Source organism: Cuculus canorus, chromosome 3, assembly GCF_017976375.1.
Source record: "Cuculus canorus isolate bCucCan1 chromosome 3, bCucCan1.pri, whole genome shotgun sequence".
Taxonomy (NCBI): domain Eukaryota; kingdom Metazoa; phylum Chordata; class Aves; order Cuculiformes; family Cuculidae; genus Cuculus; species Cuculus canorus.
In genome coordinates, this window is record NC_071403.1 from 70831055 (window position 1) to 70845012 (window position 13958).

The 13958-nt window shown below is 46.7% G+C and overlaps 1 protein-coding gene across 6 annotated transcripts in view; it reads left to right on the forward strand.

Moving 5' to 3' along the window:
• The window catches only part of ALK (ALK receptor tyrosine kinase), a 298563-nt gene that overhangs the window by 180270 nt on the left and 104335 nt on the right, over positions 1 to 13958 (forward strand). The window lies entirely within an intron of this gene.

The window sequence follows — 13958 nt, forward strand, 5'->3', positions numbered from 1 at the left end:
AGTCTTGCCTGAGAGACAGGATGGACCAGGATGGCCTGGGAAGCAATACTCTTAGAACCTCTTCATCCCTTCCTCTGAGCAGCTCATGGTGCTGGCAGCTGACTGCCTCCCACTCACTCGCCTGACACCTGCCTATGTATCCAGTCCAACAGCCTGATATTCTGGCTGCACACGATCGGGAACGCAGAGGGGAAAGATTGCCCACCAGAGAGGGTAGAGGTGGCACGTTGTCCTAACCCAACTGTGCGCTGTACCCAGTGCCTGTTTAGAATGGGACGTTATAGTGCTGGATGAAAAGCACCAAACACCGTAAGCAAGTGTCTTGGCAAGTTGGAAGGTCATTCTGGGGCTGTCCACGGTGGTGTCTTCTTAGAGGAGAAATCAGTAATATGAAGCCTGAGTTTGTGCTCAGGCAATTGCTTTTCATCCTGCAGCACGGGTTCTTGAGCAGAGCAGAGGTGGGCTCCAACAGTGGGTTGAGATTGATCTTTACACAGGGTTTTGATCAGGGTATAAGCATCCTGAACTCAGGAATCAGTTCCCCCCCCACCAAAAAAAAGCAAAATCTTCTCGCTGGCCAAAATCCACGCATGGATAAATGGCATCACATAGCTACCAACAATGCAACATTTTTAAAGACTGTGCCATATGGCCGCTATAAGAAAAGTGATTTGTAAGACTTAACATTGCATGGGGACTCTTGCCAGAACAATATTGTTGGAAACCTTTATTGATTGTAATACAGTGGAGTACAGACATGGAATTGTATTTGTTCTGATTTGGTGGAATCTGGACCTGATCCAGTTTTAGGTTTTGCCCATGTTAGAGGTTTCATGTAACTTTTTTCTGTGGAATTATGTGCAGGCCCTTTGTAGGAACACGCGTCTACTTATTTTTCATGTCTTGTTTAGAATAGCAAATAAATATTTGTGATTATTAGTACATGGCTGAATCCCAAAGGATCCAGAGGAACTCTCCAGTCATGCTAACTGCCCTCCGATGTGTCGTTTTGCTTACTTTAATTTTGCTGGTTTGTTACAGAGCAGAGATATTTTGCTCTTTAACAGAGGCATTGGAAGAAAAAGAAATGAAAAAGGAGGAGGGAGAAGGCTTTGATCCTGCTGAACTCTTTAAATCTTAAAAGCTGTTATAAGCAAACAGCTTTTGATTGCTCAGCTTTAGCCGAGTTAAAACATATAGCTTCAAGTTAGGAACACAAGCCTGGGAGCGATCGCTGGGACTGCAGGAGTGTTGGTTACTCTCTGCCTTTCTGGTCTATCCACTCTAATGGGATTATTTTCCTCTCTGCAAATGAACTCCAGTTCACTGTCCCACCGGTTTGTGCCCGGATTACTCATTTCAGAAGGCTGTTTCCTGTCTTTAACTGCTATCTTCACCAGGTCCCCATCCTTTTTTCTTTTCCTTCCTCATGAGTCCCCATCTCTCCCCCGTTTCCCAGAAAATGATGGTAGTGAAATTCACTATTAAAACTCCTTTTGGTATGGCATTTCCCCAGGCATTTCTTTATACAATTTCTGATTCGTACCTTTTGAGTTTCAGTTACCTGCTCTGTCTGATAGCACCAGATCCTTCTGTGAAGGCTGTAAGGACGGGATTAGCCATGAGAATGATCTCAGGAACAGAGCAATAGTGAGGTCTCCATGCATGGTGATTTGTGCAGCTCAGTTTCCACCCTGGAAAGATCACTCAGCTTTGTTTCAGCAGCTTTCTTCCAGACACATGTCACAGATTGCCTGGTGCCGTTTGGAGAATGCTAACCAGTGTTCCTTTACTCGTGGCTCAGGGCTGAGCTCTGACATCCCCAGGGCTGAAGGAAAAGGAAAACAACAGAGGCTGAGGCAGAAGCTTACATAGGGAAAGAGTCAGTCCTGCACTGGGCTGCTGTTTTCGTAGAATCATGGAGTGGTTTGGGTTAGAAGGGACCTTAAAGCCCATGCAGTTCCAACACCCCTGCCATGCACAGGGACACCTTCCACTGGATCAGGTTGCTCAAAGCCCCATCCAGCCTGGCCTTGAACACCTCCAGGGATGGGGTGGCAACAACTTCTTTGAGCAACCTGTGCCAGTGCCTCATCACCCTCACAGGAAAACATTTCTTCCTACGATCTCATCTCAATCTCCCCTCTTACAGCTGAAAACTGTTCCTCTCATCCTATCCATGTACTCCTTGATGAAGACCCTGTCCCCAGCTTTCCTATAGCCTCTTTCAGTTCTGAAGGGCTGCTAGAAGGTCTCCCCAGATCCTTCTCCAGGCTAAACAAGCCCAACTCTCTCAGCCTATCCCAGTTCTCTAAAGAGCACCTATTTTCCCTTCTCCACGGACTACAACCACAGTGAGAATATGGCCGCAGCCTTGGCTGCCTCTGGGGCATCATGTTTGAGGCAGCTGATGCTGTTCCATAGGCTTTGGCTGCTTGACTCTTAGCCCTATGCTTGTCCATACTCTGCCTTGCTCACTGCTTGCTGGTGCCGTGGTTCTCTGCTCCCCTCTGCCCTCCTCCCTGTCTCCTGCTCTCTGACTCACTCGCCTACAAGTGAACTCCCTGGCCGGTATACAATCCGCCTCTGTTCATGGTGCCTGCTTGCAAAGTTCTGTATGTGTTCTGGAGTTCGAATGCTGCCCTTTGCTAACACAAAGTAAGACAAAAAAATAACCTCTCCTTTCTGCCTTCCCCTCTGTTCATAGAGAATAGTGACTAGTCAATCAAAGCACCAGGTAAACTGGACACCGAGCAGAATGTCTAGCAGGGTTGGAAGGGTTTTCCAGGGAAAAGCTGCTTGAGGCTTCCTGGCTTCTGCACATTTAACAGGAAAATGGTTCTTTCACTCTGAAATGGATTTCAGAGGGGAATGAGGTTTGAAACATTTATCAGAAGCTGCATTAATAACTCTTGATGTTCTTCCAGTTCTTTGCATGCTCAAGGCCTTCATCAACAGGAGCAAAGCACAGATTACTTCAATAAACTGATAAAAATGTGCATTTTCTTTTTCATGTATCCCTTTCAGTGTAAGTTAGGGTCATTCAACTAAACTCCGAGTCTGTGGCTGAAACGTAAAATTGGGAGCTGTGACTGCTGCTGAGCCTCAAGTACCATTGATCCGAAAGCACCGGTAATTCACATGCATTGTTAAAGGAAGCAGCAGTGAAGACAGAGACTTTCAGCCAGTGGAGCATCTTCTGCCTGTGCAGAGTCACAGAATGGTTGAGCTTGAAGGGTATCTCTGGGAATTGAGTCCAGCCCACTGCTTAGAGCACAGACAAAGCAGGATGTGTGTTTGTATCAGTAAGATGCTACCTGAACCTTCCCTTCTCCTGGCTGAACAAGCCCAGCTGTCACCGCCTCTCTTTGTGTGCCAGATGCTCCAGTCCATGCTGCCGTTATCTAAGCTGTTCATCTAATCTGTACTTATCAAAGCATCTGGAAACTGTTCCTCCTTGTGTGACTCTAGGGTTGGGAAATCTTTCTTCTACTGACAGAATTCATGTCTGAGTTGGCTGAAGTGGGATGTTTATTGAGACACAGTTCAGGACTGATAGCAGAAGAGAGCCTGCCCCATCCATCGGTCACCCCTGGAAAGAGCGTTGCTGTTACAGTTGCCACATCCACTGCTTTGACCTCAGGCTGCAGTTTCTGTGAGCCTTTAACAGAGTTTTGTGGTAGACCCTGTGTGTGGCATCTCTGCTTTCACACTTGCACAGTAAGCTGACATCAGGAAGCTTTACTTTGTAGTATGTTGAGGGGTTGGGAGTGCCTTTCCCTGGCACATCCCGTTCATGTTCAGGAGTTACCTCATGCTGTAGTGCTCTGTTAGAGCACTGACAGGTTCTGTTCCAGCAGTGACTGTGTTACGCTGCTGTATCCCTGTGGTCAGAGTGGTAAAATCAACTTTCTGTTCAGTCAGAGTTTAGTAAAATCAACTGTGGTTTGTTTGTCCACTCAACTGTGTGGGCTTGAACAGAAATTCCCCAAGGGAGGAATCTCTGTGTGTGCTTTTGAGCCAGTTCTGTTATTTTCTGCCCAGTCATTGCTGTCTGAGAACTCGGAGATCTGACTGACACACGTTATAGGGCAAGTTCATGGGTTTATGTGGTTCCCATCAGCGAGAATGAGGTGCAACACAGAGTCACCATTTCTCTTGTTGGAATGGAGCAGGGATTTACCTGGGACATTACCTGCTTGGAAATTGACGTTTTGCATCCATCAAGTGCCTCAGGATAAAAACCTGACCCTATGGAAGCAGAAGTAGAGGGGAGAAGATGCTTAAATCTTTCTTTTTATGAAGTAGAAATGTCAAAACACTTCAACAGCAGCATGGCAGTGCTGGAGCGGCACATGCTTGGCATGCTCTGAAAGGCGTTTGAGCACATTGGCGAAGCCAAACCCAGAATCTGGAAGGGTGAGGCAGAAAATGACCAACCACAACCAAAGCATCACTGCCTGCCTGCTCTGAATGTGCAATTGGCCTCAGTCTTTTAATTATCATCAATAAAGCTGGCTCTGTTCCCTGCCCGCCCCTGGGCTTCCGGTGCTTAGGGCTTGGGCTGCTAATGCTGTAATGGAAACAGCTGCTGTACTCCAAGTGCTTTATTGCTTCTTCAACAGTGTTGATGGATCCTGGTGTGTTCCAAACCTTTCTGTAGATGGGAATCTCAAACACAGCCACTTGTGAGATAGAGCTAATGAAGAGAATTTGCTACAGCTTTTAGTGTGCTGTCTTGGTTTTTAAAAGGGAAGGAATTGGGAGGGGGTGAGGGGAAGGTTGCCTTTAGGCCATAAAGCCTTTGGACTAAATTCACTTTGCCTACCAGAACAGACATTCTAATTCTGTGTTATACTCAGTGACTTAAACTACAAGTGAATGTAAAACATTACTAGACCAAAAGGTCATAATTTTTAAATCCAACACTGATTTTTAAGTTAGCATACAACGAAGACCCTTTGGGAATTGTGCTGTACGTGAGCCAAGCACTGGGAGAGATCCATATGGACTGGTGTGGCTGCCGACAGCTGCCCTGCAGCCTCACTTTCCCTCTTGCCCTGGGAGTGCAGCGAAAGGGCTGGATTGCAATTGCAGACCTTGCTGAAGCCTGAGACCTTGAGGCAGCCAACAGAAGCTCAAGCATATCCGTAGCCTTCCCAATACACCTTCTTTTACCTATTGTTTTTCCTTATCCTTGTTTTCAGCCCATTTCTGAACTACTGTCCAGAAAAGAAGAGTTTGTTGTTGTGTCAGATGAATGCATTCAGTCGGCAGAAAGTCCTCCTGGTGTGAGGCAGCAGCAAAGCTGGGATGTGGCTGGCAGTGGCTAACTCGGGTGTATTTATTTGGTGGGACTGTGGCAGAGATGGAGTTACTGGGTAAAAAGCACCCATTGAGTGTTTTATCCCAGTGGTGTCTTCCCTCCGGCACAGCCCACAGAGCCAGGCAGCTTTATGCTCCCCATGACTGGAGTTTGGGGTATCCTGGGGCAGTTTGCCCACACGAAAAAATAGTTGTGCAGGAGCATCTGGACTCTTAATTATGCAGGAGACTGTTCATCCATGAGCAAGCTAAAACTAAACAAACCTTTGAGCTAGGCAGAGGCAAGGGCCGCTGGGGTCCACAGCCTGCTTTTATTCAGCGGTATTGATTGTTCTTGGCAGATCTGGAGCCTGAGAGCTTTGTGGTTATGTTTTCCTTAGGGAAAATTAGAGGTCATTGCGAGACTTGGAGAGTCAATAATGTAAATTTTGATGAAAGAGGCAAGATCCTACTCTGAAGCAGGACCTCAGGCAGCCCACGTGGGAGAGCAGTGAGGGAGAAAAGAAAGGGTTGGGAATTTCACTTACCTGTGAGCCAGCAGTTCTTGGATTATGGTGTGTTCTGCTGAGGAGAGGAGGAACAGCAAGGAAATGGTCTGGAAAAGAGAACGGCAGAGCCTCCTACCCTATTTCTGCCTTGTGAGGGAATCATGGAATGGTTGTCTTTCCAGTCTGTGCCCAATCCAGGTGAGCTACGAGACCGGCTCTGTGGCCAAGCTCGTACTGCTGAGTCTTGTCAGACACTACAGCGCTCACTGTCCTTCCCCAAGTGGTGGCCGAGGGCAAGAGCTACCCCAGCAGAGGTTATTGAACTGCAACTACTGATGTCATTTAAAGAAATAAGAGACTCCTTGTATATGGAAAACCCGTATTCTGGTGCTGAGATGAGCAGCGAGGGTGGGACCGAGGGGGTGTTGGCGAGGTGTGGGTGTTTTCTTTATCAGCAAACACTGAAACAGTCCTTGTGTGTTCATACTGGTTTAAAATCCCACCTTCAGTTTCATTGGCAATATTAACCCAAAGGAATGAGCCGCTTGGTTTAGGGACCATTTGATTTGACTGTGAGAGCCGGTGCATTACACCCCAACCTCTGTGGAGTCTTGTTCCTTGTCAATACTTTTTTTATTTATGCTCAAAGGGAGTGTGTACGGCGAGTGTTGGGACTGACAGGCAGAGCTAGGTAAAACATCGCTATGGTCCAGGTTCTGGGCATCTGAGGTCCCTGATGGTGGCTGAAACGTGTTTTCAGCCCATGACAGATGTCAGCTACTCTTGGCCTCCCTTCTGAACATTCAGCAGGGCCCATTGTGATTCTCAGCAACATCCAACACTGAATGAGGGAGACCAGGTCAGCAGCACAGAAATAGACCCAGCACATCTTGGCTGCAGGTAGTGTTTCTTCAGTCAGGACCTCCACGGCAGATATTGCAGATGTTCCAGATGTGACGTACCAAGGACATTGTTTCCAGGTGTGGCAGCATCGCTGGGGCTGCGGCTGTGCTAGAAGTTCTGCACACCCCACTTTCGTGGTGTTTCTCCATCTCTGAAGCTGATGTTTTGGTGGTGCCACAGTGTGGTCTGTTTGGGTTCTGGCATGCTGCTGCGCTCTGCCCAGTGAGTGCTGCCCTTCCACGTTCTGTTCTGTTGAGCACCATGGCCAGACAACTGTTTCAGTCCTCTTTCCCCAGTCACATTGTTCCTAATGAGCTGATTGTTTCAACAGTCTTCTTGAAGGAAGCAGATTAAATTGGAAGAAGAGGTTGTTCCTCAGGAAATACAGCTTTTGTCATAACTCCTGCAACTTCTCTTCATGGTACTCCTCACATTGCATGTGTAGAGGATTCTTTTATGCTGTGTGGTTCTGTGGGAGACACTTCGAGTCTGCTTAGTCCACATCAGGTTTCAGTTTCATTCCTTTATCATTTTGTACCATGTATGGCGCTGTGTCGCAGCCATGCACTGTGAGGAGCTGAAGTTGCAGGCAAGGTGGCATTTGTGCAGGATTACCTGCCTGGCTGTTTGGTTTCTGGGAATCTCTGACATCCAGTCAGGCTGCTTTTGACTACCCAGAGAGCTTTTCATGGTGTTTAACTGATGGAGCCTCTTACAGGAGGCTGGCAACGGTTTCATAGTGGACGGCAACACCTGGAGTAGATGTTCTATAAATCCTTCTGAACCTCAGGATCCAGACAGTCCTTACGCAGTCCTTAATCTTTCCTTGTGTATATTGATACCTTATTTTGCAGACTAGGTTATTAAAGCTGCTAGCTAATTGCAATATATCCGTAAGGATACAGCCTGAAGCATAGCTGTTCTCTGAAGTAAAACCTCCCTTCTTATCCACACTTCCAGCCTTTGAACCCAAAACCATTGGTGGTTTTTATTCCAGCATACAGCTGGGGAGCAAATACAATATTCAGGCTTCCCTTCAGCTGTGTTGTGAAAAGCCATCACTGACTGCCGAAGTAAAAATCTCAGTTTAATTGGTCTCCCAGGCACAACTATCTCAAACACGTCTTTTCCAGAGTACGTGGCCACTCTTTTTGGAAAGGCATCCTGTCGTTCTGAAACTGTACTTGGCTGTAATTAAGATTAGATTACACTTTACTTTCAATATTTTAATAAAAATGAGAACTCTCTCTGGCACACCTGGGAAGTACTGTACTTTGGATTGAAGGGATGGAATTCCCTTCTGATCCTCAAAGACAATTAAGTTACTCCCTGAAGCATGAAATTTAATTACCCTCCTTGGAAGCAGCATGATGCAGTGGATTAGGACAGAGGAATAAGCGTCAGAAATTCTTGTCTCTGATCCTGGTTCTGATGGCTTGTTATTGACTGAGTGGGTCCCATCACCTTCCTGTGCTCCTGTTTCACCCACCTGAAATCTGAGCTTTTTGATTCCTTGGCAAAGGGGTCGCAAGGTCTGTGTGAGCACCTAAAGATGTAATGGTCTGTAAAAATGCTGAGTGCTGCCAGGATTGCCTTGGCTTAAACACTGCCAGCAGCTACTGCAGTTTGGTTTCATACAGTGAAAGCTCATTTTTTGGCAGTGCTAGTTTCATTAAAGGAAGTGTAATCAAGCTCCTGTGCAAACGGCGAGAGGACTGCAAGAGGAGGTGACTCTGAAGAACCATTGTGTATCAGCAAAGTGTGCTGAGCTGCTGTTCTCCCATCAGTTTTGATGCTGTGTCTTGGATACGGTTGCTGACAGCAGCATCCCCGAGGTGCCCAGCTGTGTACTCCTCAGGAGGCAGAAGAGTGTTCTTCACCTGGCGCTGTTTAACTGGGGAGCAGAAAGGAGAATTCAGTGCCACCGGAACGTATCCCTCTGGCTGGAAAGTTAACAGCTCTGCTGTATTTGCAATTGCAGTGGCTCCGTGTTGGAGTGACTGGTCCTGTTGTGTCAGTGGGAAGCACCCATGAAAGTCTTAGAACTGTTTATGGATGTGATGAAGTGCCCAATTAACGTAATTTTCTCTATTGTTTGAAAACCAACAATACTTCCTGGAGTCTCAGCCCCACGGGGCCAGCAGAGGTTTGGAGGAGATGAGTTTCTCAGCATTCCTGCTGCATTAAGTTTACATTTCAGAATGGTCAGTAACAATGGTCAGATCTTGTAAGTGTCTGGGTTACTCTTTCCACAGATTCTTTGAAGAGGAAAACTGTAACCCTGCTAGTTCTTGAGTTACATTCCCACACAAAGGTGCCAGATTGCTCTGCTGGAGAGAGTTCTCCCTGCCACCACACAGCGTAATGCACTGTCTGTCATTGAACCCCACTGCAGTTCCTGGGCTCTTCCTTCCAGGCCCTGGAATCCCATTAACAGGTTCTCATCGGTAATCACAAGAATTAGATGGCATTGTGAGGCTGCAGTTCTTCCCTTACTGACCTGATTCAGTTCTTCTCAGTGCTCAGATGCGAGTTTTTGGCAAGATCATGTTGGTCTACTGGTCTGAGCAAGGTAACCGTGCACTGTGTCTGATTCATTGGTCAAACCGTGCAGGATGACAGCATTTGTTTGTGTGTGTGTGGTATTAGCTTTATATTTAGAGCATTAAAAGTAAAAGGAAAGAAAATCATCAACATTGTTTACTCTTTTTTTCGTCAAACGCTCTGCAAAGCCATCTTCCAAAGGTGTTTGAGGGAAGGGTGAGGAGCAGTCCTGGAACCACTCACAGGGATGTCAAAGGTCTGATCCAGTGACACCAGTAAAGGTCTTGCTCATGTTCAACCAATCACCAACACTTACATCTGGCTTATGCAAAAGGCCATAGGAAAGGGTAGAAAGACAGCTGGCATTAAATCGATAGAGGAAAAGGCAAACCATTTCCCTTTCTCTTACTGAGTACAACAGTCCGCGAGCAGGAGAGTTTTGTTGCAGACTTTCTGCATTGCACATCAAGAATTACCTTTGTTAATGCTAAATGATCTCTTGCATTAAAACACAGTAATTTATGTGTCGCTATTTTAGAAAGTAGGTCCTTTTCAAGGCTATGTCATCAGGCACCAGGTTCAGGTCCTGATGTCTTTTAAAATCAGTAAACTGAAATTAATTTGAAATTGGTAATTAAAAACAGTTGTAAGAAAGTGTGTTGTATTGTTTGAGCTAATGAGAAGAGAGTCCATGGACCCTCCTGCAGGTCATTTGAGTGGTTTAGCCTGGGGAAAAGGAGGCTGAAGGGAGACTTTATCACTGTCTACAACTGCCTGAAAGGAGGTTGAAGTGAAGTGGGTGTGCGTCTCTTCTCCGAAGTGACAGGACGAGAGGAAATAGCCTTGAGTTGCACCAGGGGGGTTCAGATTAGACATCAGGAAACATTTCTTCACCAAAAGGGTTCTCAGGCACTGGCAGAGGCTGCCCTGGGAGGTGGCTGAGTACCCATCCCTGGTGGTGTTTTAAAGGCAAGTAGACGAGGTACTCAGGAATGTGGTTTAGTAGTGGACAAGCACAGTTGGACTCGATGATCTCAAAGGTTTTTCCAACCAAACGATTCTATGTTTCTATGATTTTTTTTTTCTTCTTTCTGTGACTCAGAATTGTATTGGCATCATCTTGAAAATGGGTTTTAATTTTCCATTTGCTGCATGCCGGGTCTGGTTCTTCCTTTGTACAGTGCTCATTGACTGATAAAGCAAAGAAAGATAGGAGCAGCATGGAGCCCATACTACAGTCTGTTAGAAACTCCTGTGTGATTATGCAGTGGCTTGCAGGATGGAGAAAGTTGTGTTCTTTCAGCAGTTCATCTCATACAGGGGAAACCTTGTCTTTTGGGCTCCTACTATTAATTATTCTGTCTTTAATGAGGTTTCATTGTCAAAAATCAGCTTCCAGTTTTGTTGCTGCCTTTATCATGCCGCCAGTGAGTTTTGATGGGAAATACTCGGATGCAGCTGCTATGATTGCTGTTTAATTTTGTAATTCCCAGGAGTTTGCTGTGACATTTACAGAAGAGATGGACTAAGTAAGTCCTTACTGAGACACTGTGTTTCCCTCCCAGGTATACCAGGAGTGGCACTGGTAACAGCAGGAGTGTTGTGAATGGGAGAGAGCCATGGCCTGGAGAAATAAAACCACACTGTGGCTCGGCATAGGGATGAGATGTGTGTTAAATTCCAGTCTTTTTCTGTGGTGATTGGGGATGAAAGCACAAAACACAGCTTGAATTCAGAGGGCTTGTTTCTTAATGGAAGGGGATGGTTTAGAGCACTCATCTGCCCTCGGTCTCCTGTGAAGAGCTGCTGGAAGTTCATTGAGGGTGCATCGCTAGCTTGTGCTCAACATTTTGTCCACCAAGAAGAGCTGGGCATCTCTTTGTTTCCTGCACCGCAGCTCAGGTGTGCTGAGACCTCATTCACTGTGTGTAAGGCAGTAGGATTTTGGAGTTGGGTCTTTGGCTTTGCACATTGTTTCCATATTCTTCTCTAATGTTGAAGACTTCTGCTCTCAGTTTGGCCTCTAGCTGTGAGCTTTACCGGAGCCAGGCTGGAGTGGTGTTGTGGGTGAACCTGACATAATGCAGCCCCTCAGTGCGCTGTGCTGAAGACAGAGGTGATAACAGAGATGGTAACAGAGGCACCAGGCTGGAAGAAGCACCGAGATGAGAGTCACCTTCTAGATGTGGGGGTGTGTGTGGAGAGTTTGGCTGCTGTATCTGGGGTGTCAGGGTTGAAATCCCAGTGCTCACTGGAATCAAGCATCAAGAAAGAGCTTGTTAGCAGGATGCAAGAGCACCCAACAAGTGAGTGTGGTAACTGGATTTGGAATAATTTATCTGTGCAGACAGATAAAGGCAGGACACAAGTGTTCTGGCATGAGACCTTACTTGAGAGTTCCAGCACATCTGGTTTTTAATGCACTGTCTCTGCGAAAGTGTCGTGGCTTCCACTGCAATTAATCAGTGCCAGCTTTACTCAGAGGAGTATGCAAATGGCATCTAATGCATTGGTGTATCGATCGGAATTATTCAGGAATGTATTCCCCCTGATACACACTGTATGGACAGCCAAAGAGTGTCAAAACTACACAAATGTCCCTCAGAAGTTCAATTTCCATGAAAACTTGGCGGTGGCTTCTGAAAGTGGGTGACTATAGGTGAAATAGAAGTGAGGAACGGAACCTGCTACCTGCCGCTGAGTCGTGGACAGGTTTGGTGACAGAGAGGTGCTTTGGCTTGTCCTGGGCCTGTTTGCACTCCCAATCTCTGGTGGTCTGCGTGAGGCCGGAGTTGTTCCCAGCACACCTTCACTATAACAAGCATGAGTCCATACACAGAAGGGCATTGGAAAATGCAGCCCCTGTGCTATGAGGAGGTACTGTCAGCAGCGCTTTCTGCTTTGGAGGAGAGCAATACAGCCATGTAGGGGAAACTCAGGAGATGCCCAGGAGATACTCTCTTTAATTCTCTGGAGATACTACATCCAGTTTTGAACTTCTCTGAAGCCTGGAAATGTTTGGATCTAGAATTTTGAGGTACTCTGTCACTGAAGACTAAGGTGTTGTTAGTTTGTGTTATACTATGTATGTCACAGGTTCTGAGTGTCTGAGCCAGCTCCTTTCTGACTGTCATGTCAGTGCGGGTCCCGTGAGTTAGTCCAGCCAGGTATGTCAGGTCACTGCTCCGTGTCCTGATGTGTGTTACTTTACAGCATAAAGCATTAAATAAAGATGTTAAACTGTGATCTCTTAGCGCCTGGGGCAATGTCTGCAGAGATCACTACGGTTGTTGTGGTAAACATAGGTTTTGATGTTGGAGGCAACAGCGGCATGCAGTGACTAATGCCGTTGTCCACACAGTGTCAGCTCACCCATCTGATCCATCACAGCAGAGAGCTCAGAGGTTGTGCAGAGGGTAGTGGGAGCAATCTGTTACCTGCTGTGACGTGCTTTGAGGAGCTAAGTTTCATAGGGTCACAGGAGGGTTGAGTTGTCAGGGACCTCTCAAGCCCCCTGCTCAATGCAGGGCCAGAGACACCAGGTTACCCAGAACCACATACAGCCAGGTTTTGAGTATCTCCAGGGATGGGGAGTCCAAAAGATTTCTGGGCAACTCGTTACAGCATTCAGTCACCCCTAAAGTGAGCAAGATTTTCCTTGTATTCCAATGCAAGCACACTGCCTGTCATTGAATGCCACTGTCTGGTTCTGTTCTCTTTCCATCCTTCCACAAGACAGAAACATGGATAAAACCACCCCTAAGCCTTCTCCTCTCCAGGGTAAGCAATTCTACTTTCTCAGCCTCTCCTGTCAGAGGCTCTGGTCCCTCAGTCATCCCTGTGGCTGTTTGCCAGACTCAGGTCAGTAAGTGTGTGTCTGCCTGGTGCTGCAACGTCCAGCATTGGTCCCAGCACTTGAGATGTGTCTTCCCAGCACTGACTAGGGTGGAAGGATCATTCCTTCAGCCTGCTGTTTCCAGTGGAGCCCAGAAGCTGCTGACCTTCCTTCTCATTGAGGGCACATTGCTTGCTCATCTTCAACATTTTGTCCACCAGAACTGTAAGTCTTTTGCAAAGCCACTTTCTGGTCTGGTCTGGTGCATGGGGTTATTCCTCCCTGGAGTCAGGACTTGACATTCCGCTTTGTTGAGCTCCGTGAGGTTCCTGTTGGCCCATATCTCCAGCCTGTTGAGGCCCCTCTCAGTGGCAGCCCAACCATCTCAACCAGTCCACCTAGTTTGGCTGTGAACTTGCTGATGATGCAGCCTGCCTGATTATCCAGGTCATTAATGAGAAAAGAAAACATTATTGGGGTGCACCACTAGTGCTGACCTCCAGCTGGACATTGTACCACTGCTGCTAACCCTCTAAGTCTGGTGGTTCTGCCAGTGTTCAGTCCACCTCGCTACTGGAAACCTTACTGAAGTTGAGATACGCGGCACTCACTTCTCCCCTCTCTATTAAGCCGATCACCTCAGCGTGGAAAGCCATCAGGCTGGGTGAGCAGGAGTTCACAACAAAGAGGTTCCACACGTGGTATTTTCCCATCTGTCTCAAAAGATGAATGAAGCCGCTTTCCTGTTACCTTGCTGAAATGCTTTCTAAAATTAGATTTGTAACATACAGGCCACTAATAGAGATTTAATAAAGTTCCTACTAATTAACATCTAACACACATCAGTTATGGTGAAGTAGAGC